The 7,500-nt window shown below is 51.2% G+C and overlaps 13 non-coding genes across 13 annotated transcripts in view; 6 read left to right on the top strand and 7 right to left on the bottom strand.

The window, feature by feature from the left end:
* trnae-cuc (transfer RNA glutamic acid (anticodon CUC)) overlaps positions 1 to 2 on the top strand; it is a 72-nt gene extending 70 nt beyond the window's left edge. The window contains exon 1 of the tRNA in view: positions 1 to 2. This exon is cut by the window's left edge and continues 70 nt beyond it. This is a non-coding gene — a tRNA (tRNA-Glu).
* A 109-nt stretch (positions 3 to 111) lies between these two features.
* Positions 112 to 198, bottom strand: trnay-gua (transfer RNA tyrosine (anticodon GUA)). The gene is given in 2 exon segments: positions 112 to 147; positions 162 to 198. It is a non-coding gene; the product is annotated as a tRNA-Tyr (tRNA).
* A 1,074-nt stretch (positions 199 to 1,272) lies between these two features.
* trnar-acg (transfer RNA arginine (anticodon ACG)) lies at positions 1,273 to 1,345 on the bottom strand. The gene has a single exon. It is a non-coding gene; the product is annotated as a tRNA-Arg (tRNA).
* A 116-nt stretch (positions 1,346 to 1,461) lies between these two features.
* trnae-cuc (transfer RNA glutamic acid (anticodon CUC)) lies at positions 1,462 to 1,533 on the top strand. Its single transcript has one exon. It is a non-coding gene; the product is annotated as a tRNA-Glu (tRNA).
* Positions 1,534 to 2,718: 1,185 nt separating this feature from the next.
* On the bottom strand, positions 2,719 to 2,791 carry trnar-acg (transfer RNA arginine (anticodon ACG)). Its single transcript has one exon. It is a non-coding gene; the product is annotated as a tRNA-Arg (tRNA).
* A 116-nt stretch (positions 2,792 to 2,907) lies between these two features.
* On the top strand, positions 2,908 to 2,979 carry trnae-cuc (transfer RNA glutamic acid (anticodon CUC)). Its single transcript has one exon. It is a non-coding gene; the product is annotated as a tRNA-Glu (tRNA).
* Positions 2,980 to 4,250: 1,271 nt separating this feature from the next.
* On the bottom strand, positions 4,251 to 4,323 carry trnar-acg (transfer RNA arginine (anticodon ACG)). The gene has a single exon. It is a non-coding gene; the product is annotated as a tRNA-Arg (tRNA).
* Positions 4,324 to 4,439: 116 nt separating this feature from the next.
* On the top strand, positions 4,440 to 4,511 carry trnae-cuc (transfer RNA glutamic acid (anticodon CUC)). The gene has a single exon. It is a non-coding gene; the product is annotated as a tRNA-Glu (tRNA).
* Positions 4,512 to 5,695: 1,184 nt separating this feature from the next.
* trnar-acg (transfer RNA arginine (anticodon ACG)) lies at positions 5,696 to 5,768 on the bottom strand. Its single transcript has one exon. It is a non-coding gene; the product is annotated as a tRNA-Arg (tRNA).
* A 116-nt stretch (positions 5,769 to 5,884) lies between these two features.
* trnae-cuc (transfer RNA glutamic acid (anticodon CUC)) lies at positions 5,885 to 5,956 on the top strand. Its single transcript has one exon. It is a non-coding gene; the product is annotated as a tRNA-Glu (tRNA).
* Positions 5,957 to 6,066: 110 nt separating this feature from the next.
* On the bottom strand, positions 6,067 to 6,153 carry trnay-gua (transfer RNA tyrosine (anticodon GUA)). Its single transcript is given in 2 exon segments — positions 6,067 to 6,102; positions 6,117 to 6,153. It is a non-coding gene; the product is annotated as a tRNA-Tyr (tRNA).
* Positions 6,154 to 6,708: 555 nt separating this feature from the next.
* Positions 6,709 to 6,781, bottom strand: trnar-acg (transfer RNA arginine (anticodon ACG)). Its single transcript has one exon. It is a non-coding gene; the product is annotated as a tRNA-Arg (tRNA).
* Positions 6,782 to 6,897: 116 nt separating this feature from the next.
* Positions 6,898 to 6,969, top strand: trnae-cuc (transfer RNA glutamic acid (anticodon CUC)). The gene has a single exon. It is a non-coding gene; the product is annotated as a tRNA-Glu (tRNA).
* The last annotated feature ends 531 nt before the right edge of the window (positions 6,970 to 7,500 follow it).

Genomic DNA, 7,500 nt, shown 5'->3' with positions numbered 1-7,500 from the left:
AAAGCTCTTTTGCCCCCCCTCCCCCCCAATGGCGGACTGTGAAATCAAGCTCTGTTGGCCGCTTTCAGAAGGCCAGCCCCCCCAAAAAAGGTGGGCACGTGAAAAACAACCTCCTTCGAGCCGGAGTCGAACCAGCGACCTAAGGATTGCCAACACTCCTCCTACAGTCCTCCGCTCTACCAGCTGAGCTATCGAAGGCACAGGTCTGTGGGGTCACAACCTCGGCCTGTGAGGTCACAACCTCGGCCTATTAGGTTTCTGCAGCTCGACTGCTGGCCAAAAAACGGCTTTCGACGCAGGAAGACGTGTGGCCCTTTTTCGTAGAGGGAAGCACAGAGGAGCCCACCTTCCAATACCAGGAGTCGAACCCGGGCCACCTAGGTGAAAACCAGGAATCCTGGCGGTAGACTATATGGGAACTGGTCAGTGGAAGCCTTGTCCGGGTAAAAAAAAAGATTCCAAAAATACTCACGCCACGCATTCGAAAAAACAAGTGTGGTCTTGCATTGTGACCGTTATCTCAAGGAAAAACAGCCTATCGCCCGTCTGTCAAGGTACAGAAATGAAAAAATCATGAGATTAACAATGAAACTGAGACGCGGTTTTAACCGGGTAAGTTGCTGATTATTGGCTAGTTCAGATTTCATTTCGTGGGAACTGGTCAGCGGAAGCCTTGTCCGGGAAAAAAAAAAGATTCCAAAAATACTCACGCCACGCATTCGAAAAAACAAGCGTGGTCTTGCATTGTAACCGTCATCTCCTGACCGGTAGCAAAGAGGAGCTCGCCTTCCCATACCGGGAGTCGAACCCAGGCCGCCTGGGTGAAAACCAGGAATCCTGACCGGTAGCAAAGATGAGCCCGCCTTCCCATACCGGGAGTCGAACCCGGGCCGCCTGGGTAAAACCAGGAATCCTGACCGCTAGACCATATGGGAACTGGTCAGCGGAAGCCTTGTCCGGGTAAAAAAAAAAAAATCCAAAAATACTCACGCCACGCATTTGAAAAAACAAGCGTGGTCTTGCGTTGTAACCGTTATCTCAAGGAAAAACAGCCTATCGCCGGTCTGTCAAGGTACAGAAATGAAAAAATCATGAGATTAACAATGAAACTGAGACGCGGTTTTAACCGGGTGAGTTGCTGATTATTGGCTAGTTCGGATTTCATTTCGTGTCCAACTTTTTCTCAAAGCTCGGGTGGCACGTAGGAATAGGGCAACAATTCGGCAAGCCTGTGACATCAAAACCAAACTGCATTACGCAAAAATCAGAGAGCGAGCCAGCCAGGAGTCGAACCTAGAATCTTCTGATCCGTAGTCAGATGCGTTATCCATTGCGCCACTGGCCCACCACCTGGGGATACTCGTGCTTGCAGCCCGACTCGTTGGTTTTCGACGTGACAGAAGCCTGTATTGCTGTCTGCTTGTTCTCATGTTATTAGCAGGCCAGCATTAAATCGGCTCTTCCCTGGTGGTCTAGTGGTTAGGATTCGGCACTCTCACCGCCGCGGCCCGGGTTCGATTCCCGGTCAGGGAAAGCTCTTTTGCCCCCCCAATGGCGGACTGTGAAATCAAGCTCTGTTGGCCGCTTTCAGAAGGCCGGCCCCCCCAAAAAAGGTGGGCACGTGAAAAACAACCTCCTTCGAGCCGGAGTCGAACCAGCGACCTAAGGATTGCCAACGCTCCTCCTACAGTCCTCCGCTCTACCATCTGAGCTATCGAAGGCGCAGGTCTGTGGGGTCACAACCTCGGCCTGTGGGGTCACAACCTCGGCCTATTAGGTTTCTGCAGCTCGACTGCTGGCCAAAAAACGGCTTTCGACGCAGGAAGACGTGTGGCCCTTTTTCGTAGAGGGAAGCACAGAGGAGCCCACCTTCCAATACCAGGAGTCGAACCCGGGCCACCTAGGTGAAAACCAGGAATCCTGGCGGTAGACCATATGGGAACTGGTCAGTGGAAGCCTTGTCCGGGTAAAAAAAAAGATTCCAAAAATACTCACGCCACGCATTCGAAAAAACAAGTGTGGTCTTGCATTGTGACCGTTATCTCAATTAAAAACAGCTTATCGCCCATCTGTCAAGGTACAGAAATGAAAAAATCATGAGATTAACAATGAAACTGAGACGCGGTTTTAACCGGGTAAGTTGCTGATTATTGGCTAGTTCGGATTTCATTTCGTGGGAACTGGTCAGCGGAAGCCTTGTCCGGGTAAAAAAAAAGATTCCAAAAATACTCACGCCACGCATTCGAAAAAACAAGGGTGGTCTTGCATTGTAACCGTTATCTCCTGACCGGTAGCAAAGAGGAGCCCGCCTTCCCATACCGGGAGTCGATCCCGGGTCGCCTGGGTGAAAACCAGGAATCCTGACCGCTAGACCATATTGGAACTGGTCAGCGGAAGCCTTGTCCGGGAAAAAAAAATTTTTCCAAAAATACTCACGCCACGCATTTGAAAAAACAAGCGTGGTCTTGCATTGTAACCGTTATCTCAAGGAAAAACAGCCTATCGCCGGTCTGTCAAGGTACAGAAATGAAAAAATCATGAGATTAACAATGAAACTGAGACGCGGTTTTAACCGGGTGAGTTGCTGATTATTGGCTAGTTCGGATTTCATTTCGTGTCCAACTTTATCTCAAAGCTCGGGTGGCACGTAGGAATAGGGCAACAATTCGGCAAGCCTGTGACATCAAAACCAAACTGCATTACGCAAAAATCAGAGAGCGAGCCAGCCAGGAGTCGAACCTAGAATCTTCTGATCCGTAGTCAGACGCGTTATCCATTGCGCCACTGGCCCACCGCCTGGGGATCCTCGTGCTTGCAGCCCGACTCGTTGGTTTTCGACGTGACAGAAGCCTGTATTGCTGTCTGCTTGTTCTCATGTTATTAGCAGGCCAGCATTAGATCGGCTCTTCCCTGGTGGTCTAGTGGTTAGGATTCGGCGCTCTCACCGCCGCGGCCCGGGTTCGATTCCCGGTCAGGGAAAGCTCTTTTGCCCCCCCTCCCCCCCAATGGCGGACTGTGAAATCAAGCTCTGTTGGCCGCTTTCAGAAGGCCGGCCCCCCCCAAAAAAGGTGGGCACGTGAAAAACAACCTCCTTCGAGCCGGAGTCGAACCAGCGACCTAAGGATTGCCAACGCTCCTCCTACAGTGCTCCGCTCTACCAGCTGAGCTATCGAAGGCGCAGGTCTGTGGGGTCACAACCTCGGCCTGTGAGGTCACAACCTCGGCCTATTAGGTTTCTGCAGCTCGACTGCTGGCCAAAAAACGGCTTTCGACGCAGGAAGACGTGTGGCCCTTTTTCGTAGAGGGAAGCACAGAGGAGCCCACCTTCCAATACCAGGAGTCGAACCCGGGCCACCTAGGTGAAAACCAGGAATCCTGGCGGTAGACCATATGGGAACTGGTCAGTGGAAGCCTTGTCCGGGTAAAAAAAAAGATTCCAAAAATACTCACGCCACGCATTCGAAAAAACAAGTGTGGTCTTGCATTGTGACCGTTATCTCAAGGAAAAACAGCCTATCGCCCGTCTGTCAAGGTACAGAAATGAAAAAATCATGAGATTAACAATGAAACTGAGACGCGGTTTTAACCGGGTAAGTTGCTGATTATTGGCTAGTTCAGATTTCATTTCGTGGGAACTGGTCAGCGGAAGCCTTGTCCGGGAAAAAAAAAAGATTCCAAAAATACTCACGCCACGCATTCGAAAAAACAAGCGTGGTCTTGCATTGTAACCGTCATCTCCTGACCGGTAGCAAAGAGGAGCTCGCCTTCCCATACCGGGAGTCGAACCCAGGCCGCCTGGGTGAAAACCAGGAATCCTGACCGGTAGCAAAGATGAGCCCGCCTTCCCATACCGGGAGTCGAACCCGGGCCGCCTGGGTAAAACCAGGAATCCTGACCGCTAGACCATATGGGAACTGGTCAGCGGAAGCCTTGTCCGGGTAAAAAAAAAAAAATCCAAAAATACTCACGCCACGCATTTGAAAAAACAAGCGTGGTCTTGCGTTGTAACCGTTATCTCAAGGAAAAACAGCCTATCGCCGGTCTGTCAAGGTACAGAAATGAAAAAATCATGAGATTAACAATGAAACTGAGACGCGGTTTTAACCGGGTGAGTTGCTGATTATTGGCTAGTTCGGATTTCATTTCGTGTCCAACTTTTTCTCAAAGCTCGGGTGGCACGTAGGAATAGGGCAACAATTCGGCAAGCCTGTGACATCAAAACCAAACTGCATTACGCAAAAATCAGAGAGCGAGCCAGCCAGGAGTCGAACCTAGAATCTTCTGATCCGTAGTCAGATGCGTTATCCATTGCGCCACTGGCCCACCACCTGGGGATACTCGTGCTTGCAGCCCGACTCGTTGGTTTTCGACGTGACAGAAGCCTGTATTGCTGTCTGCTTGTTCTCATGTTATTAGCAGGCCAGCATTAAATCGGCTCTTCCCTGGTGGTCTAGTGGTTAGGATTCGGCACTCTCACCGCCGCGGCCCGGGTTCGATTCCCGGTCAGGGAAAGCTCTTTTGCCCCCCCAATGGCGGACTGTGAAATCAAGCTCTGTTGGCCGCTTTCAGAAGGCCGGCCCCCCCAAAAAAGGTGGGCACGTGAAAAACAACCTCCTTCGAGCCGGAGTCGAACCAGCGACCTAAGGATTGCCAACGCTCCTCCTACAGTCCTCCGCTCTACCATCTGAGCTATCGAAGGCGCAGGTCTGTGGGGTCACAACCTCGGCCTGTGGGGTCACAACCTCGGCCTATTAGGTTTCTGCAGCTCGACTGCTGGCCAAAAAACGGCTTTCGACGCAGGAAGACGTGTGGCCCTTTTTCGTAGAGGGAAGCACAGAGGAGCCCACCTTCCAATACCAGGAGTCGAACCCGGGCCACCTAGGTGAAAACCAGGAATCCTGGCGGTAGACCATATGGGAACTGGTCAGTGGAAGCCTTGTCCGGGTAAAAAAAAAGATTCCAAAAATACTCACGCCACGCATTCGAAAAAACAAGTGTGGTCTTGCATTGTGACCGTTATCTCAATTAAAAACAGCTTATCGCCCATCTGTCAAGGTACAGAAATGAAAAAATCATGAGATTAACAATGAAACTGAGACGCGGTTTTAACCGGGTAAGTTGCTGATTATTGGCTAGTTCGGATTTCATTTCGTGGGAACTGGTCAGCGGAAGCCTTGTCCGGGTAAAAAAAAAGATTCCAAAAATACTCACGCCACGCATTCGAAAAAACAAGGGTGGTCTTGCATTGTAACCGTTATCTCCTGACCGGTAGCAAAGAGGAGCCCGCCTTCCCATACCGGGAGTCGATCCCGGGTCGCCTGGGTGAAAACCAGGAATCCTGACCGCTAGACCATATTGGAACTGGTCAGCGGAAGCCTTGTCCGGGAAAAAAAAAATTTCCAAAAATACTCACGCCACGCATTTGAAAAAACAAGCGTGGTCTTGCATTGTAACCGTTATCTCAAGGAAAAACAGCCTATCGCCGGTCTGTCAAGGTACAGAAATGAAAAAATCATGAGATTAACAATGAAACTGAGACGCGGTTTTAACCGGGTGAGTTGCTGATTATTGGCTAGTTCGGATTTCATTTCGTGTCCAACTTTATCTCAAAGCTCGGGTGGCACGTAGGAATAGGGCAACAATTCGGCAAGCCTGTGACATCAAAACCAAACTGCATTACGCAAAAATCAGAGAGCGAGCCAGCCAGGAGTCGAACCTAGAATCTTCTGATCCGTAGTCAGACGCGTTATCCATTGCGCCACTGGCCCACCGCCTGGGGATCCTCGTGCTTGCAGCCCGACTCGTTGGTTTTCGACGTGACAGAAGCCTGTATTGCTGTCTGCTTGTTCTCATGTTATTAGCAGGCCAGCATTAGATCGGCTCTTCCCTGGTGGTCTAGTGGTTAGGATTCGGCGCTCTCACCGCCGCGGCCTGGGTTCGATTCCCGGTCAGGGAAAGCTCTTTTGCCCCCCCTCCCCCCCAATGGCGGACTGTGAAATCAAGCTCTGTTGGCCGCTTTCAGAAGGCCGGCCCCCCCCAAAAAAGGTGGGCACGTGAAAAACAACCTCCTTCGAGCCGGAGTCGAACCAGCGACCTAAGGATTGCCAACGCTCCTCCTACAGTCCTCCGCTCTACCAGCTGAGCTATCGAAGGCGCAGGTCTGTGGGGTCACAACCTCGGCCTGTGAGGTCACAACCTCGGCCTATTAGGTTTCTGCAGCTCGACTGCTGGCCAAAAAACGGCTTTCGACGCAGGAAGACGTGTGGCCCTTTTTCGTAGAGGGAAGCACAGAGGAGCCCACCTTCCAATACCGGGAGTCGAACCCAGGCCACCTAGGTGAAAACCAGGAATCCTGGCGGTAGACCATATGGGAACTGGTCAGCGGAAGCCTTGTCCGGGTAAAAAAAAAAATCCAAAAATACTCACGCCACGCATTTGAAAAAACAAGCGTGGTCTTGCATTGTAACCGTTATCTCAAGGAAAAACAGCCTATCGCCGGTCTGTCAAGGTACAGAAATGAAAAAATCATGAGATTAACAATGAAACTGAGACGCGGTTTTAACCGGGTGAGTTGCTGATTATTGGCTTTTTCGGATTTCATTTCGTGTCCAACTTTTTCTCAAAGCTCGGGTGGCACGTAGGAATAGGGCAACAATTCGGCTAGCCTGTGACATCAAAACCAAACTGCATTACGCAAAAATCAGAGAGCGAGCCAGCCAGGAGTCGAACCTAGAATCTTCTGATCCGTAGTCAGACGCGTTATCCATTGCGCCACTGGCCCACCGCCTGGGGATCCTCGTGCTTGCAGCCCGACTCGTTGGTTTTCGACGTGACAGAAGCCTGTATTGCTGTCTGCTTGTTCTCATGTTATTAGCAGGCCAGCATTAGATCGGCTCTTCCCTGGTGGTCTAGTGGTTAGGATTCGGCGCTCTCACCGCCGCGGCCCGGGTTCGATTCCCGGTCAGGGAAAGCTCTTTTGCCCCCCCCCCTCCCAATGGCGGACTGTGAAATCAAGCTCTGTTGGCCGCTTTCAGAAGGCCGGCCCCCCCAAAAAAGGTGGGCACGTGAAAAACAACCTCCTTCGAGCCGGAGTCGAACCAGCGACCTAAGGATTGCCAACGCTCCTCCTACAGTCCTCCGCTCTACCAGCTGAGCTATCAAAGGTGCAGGTCTGTGGGGTCACAACCTTAGGTTAGGTTTCTGCAGCTCGACTGCTGGCCAAAAAACGGCTTTCGACGCAGGAAGACGTGTGGCCCTTTTTCGTAGAGGGAAGCACAGAGGAGCCCACCTTCCAATACCGGGAGTTGAACCCGGGCCACCTAGGTGAAAACCAGGAATCCTGGCGGTAGACCATATGGGAACTGGTCAGTGGAAGCCTTGTCCGGGTAAAAAAAAAAGATTCCAAAAATACTCACGCCACGCATTCGAAAAAACAAGTGTGGTCTTGCATTGTGACCGTTATCTCAAGGAAAAACAGCTTATCGCCCATCTGTCAAGGTA

The sequence above is a fragment of the Garra rufa genome, chromosome 1, assembly GCF_049309525.1.
Source record: "Garra rufa chromosome 1, GarRuf1.0, whole genome shotgun sequence".
Classification (NCBI taxonomy): Eukaryota; Metazoa; Chordata; class Actinopteri; order Cypriniformes; family Cyprinidae; genus Garra; species Garra rufa.
Note: the sequence above shows the minus strand (reverse complement) of the source record. Positions and strands in the feature narration are given on the sequence as shown.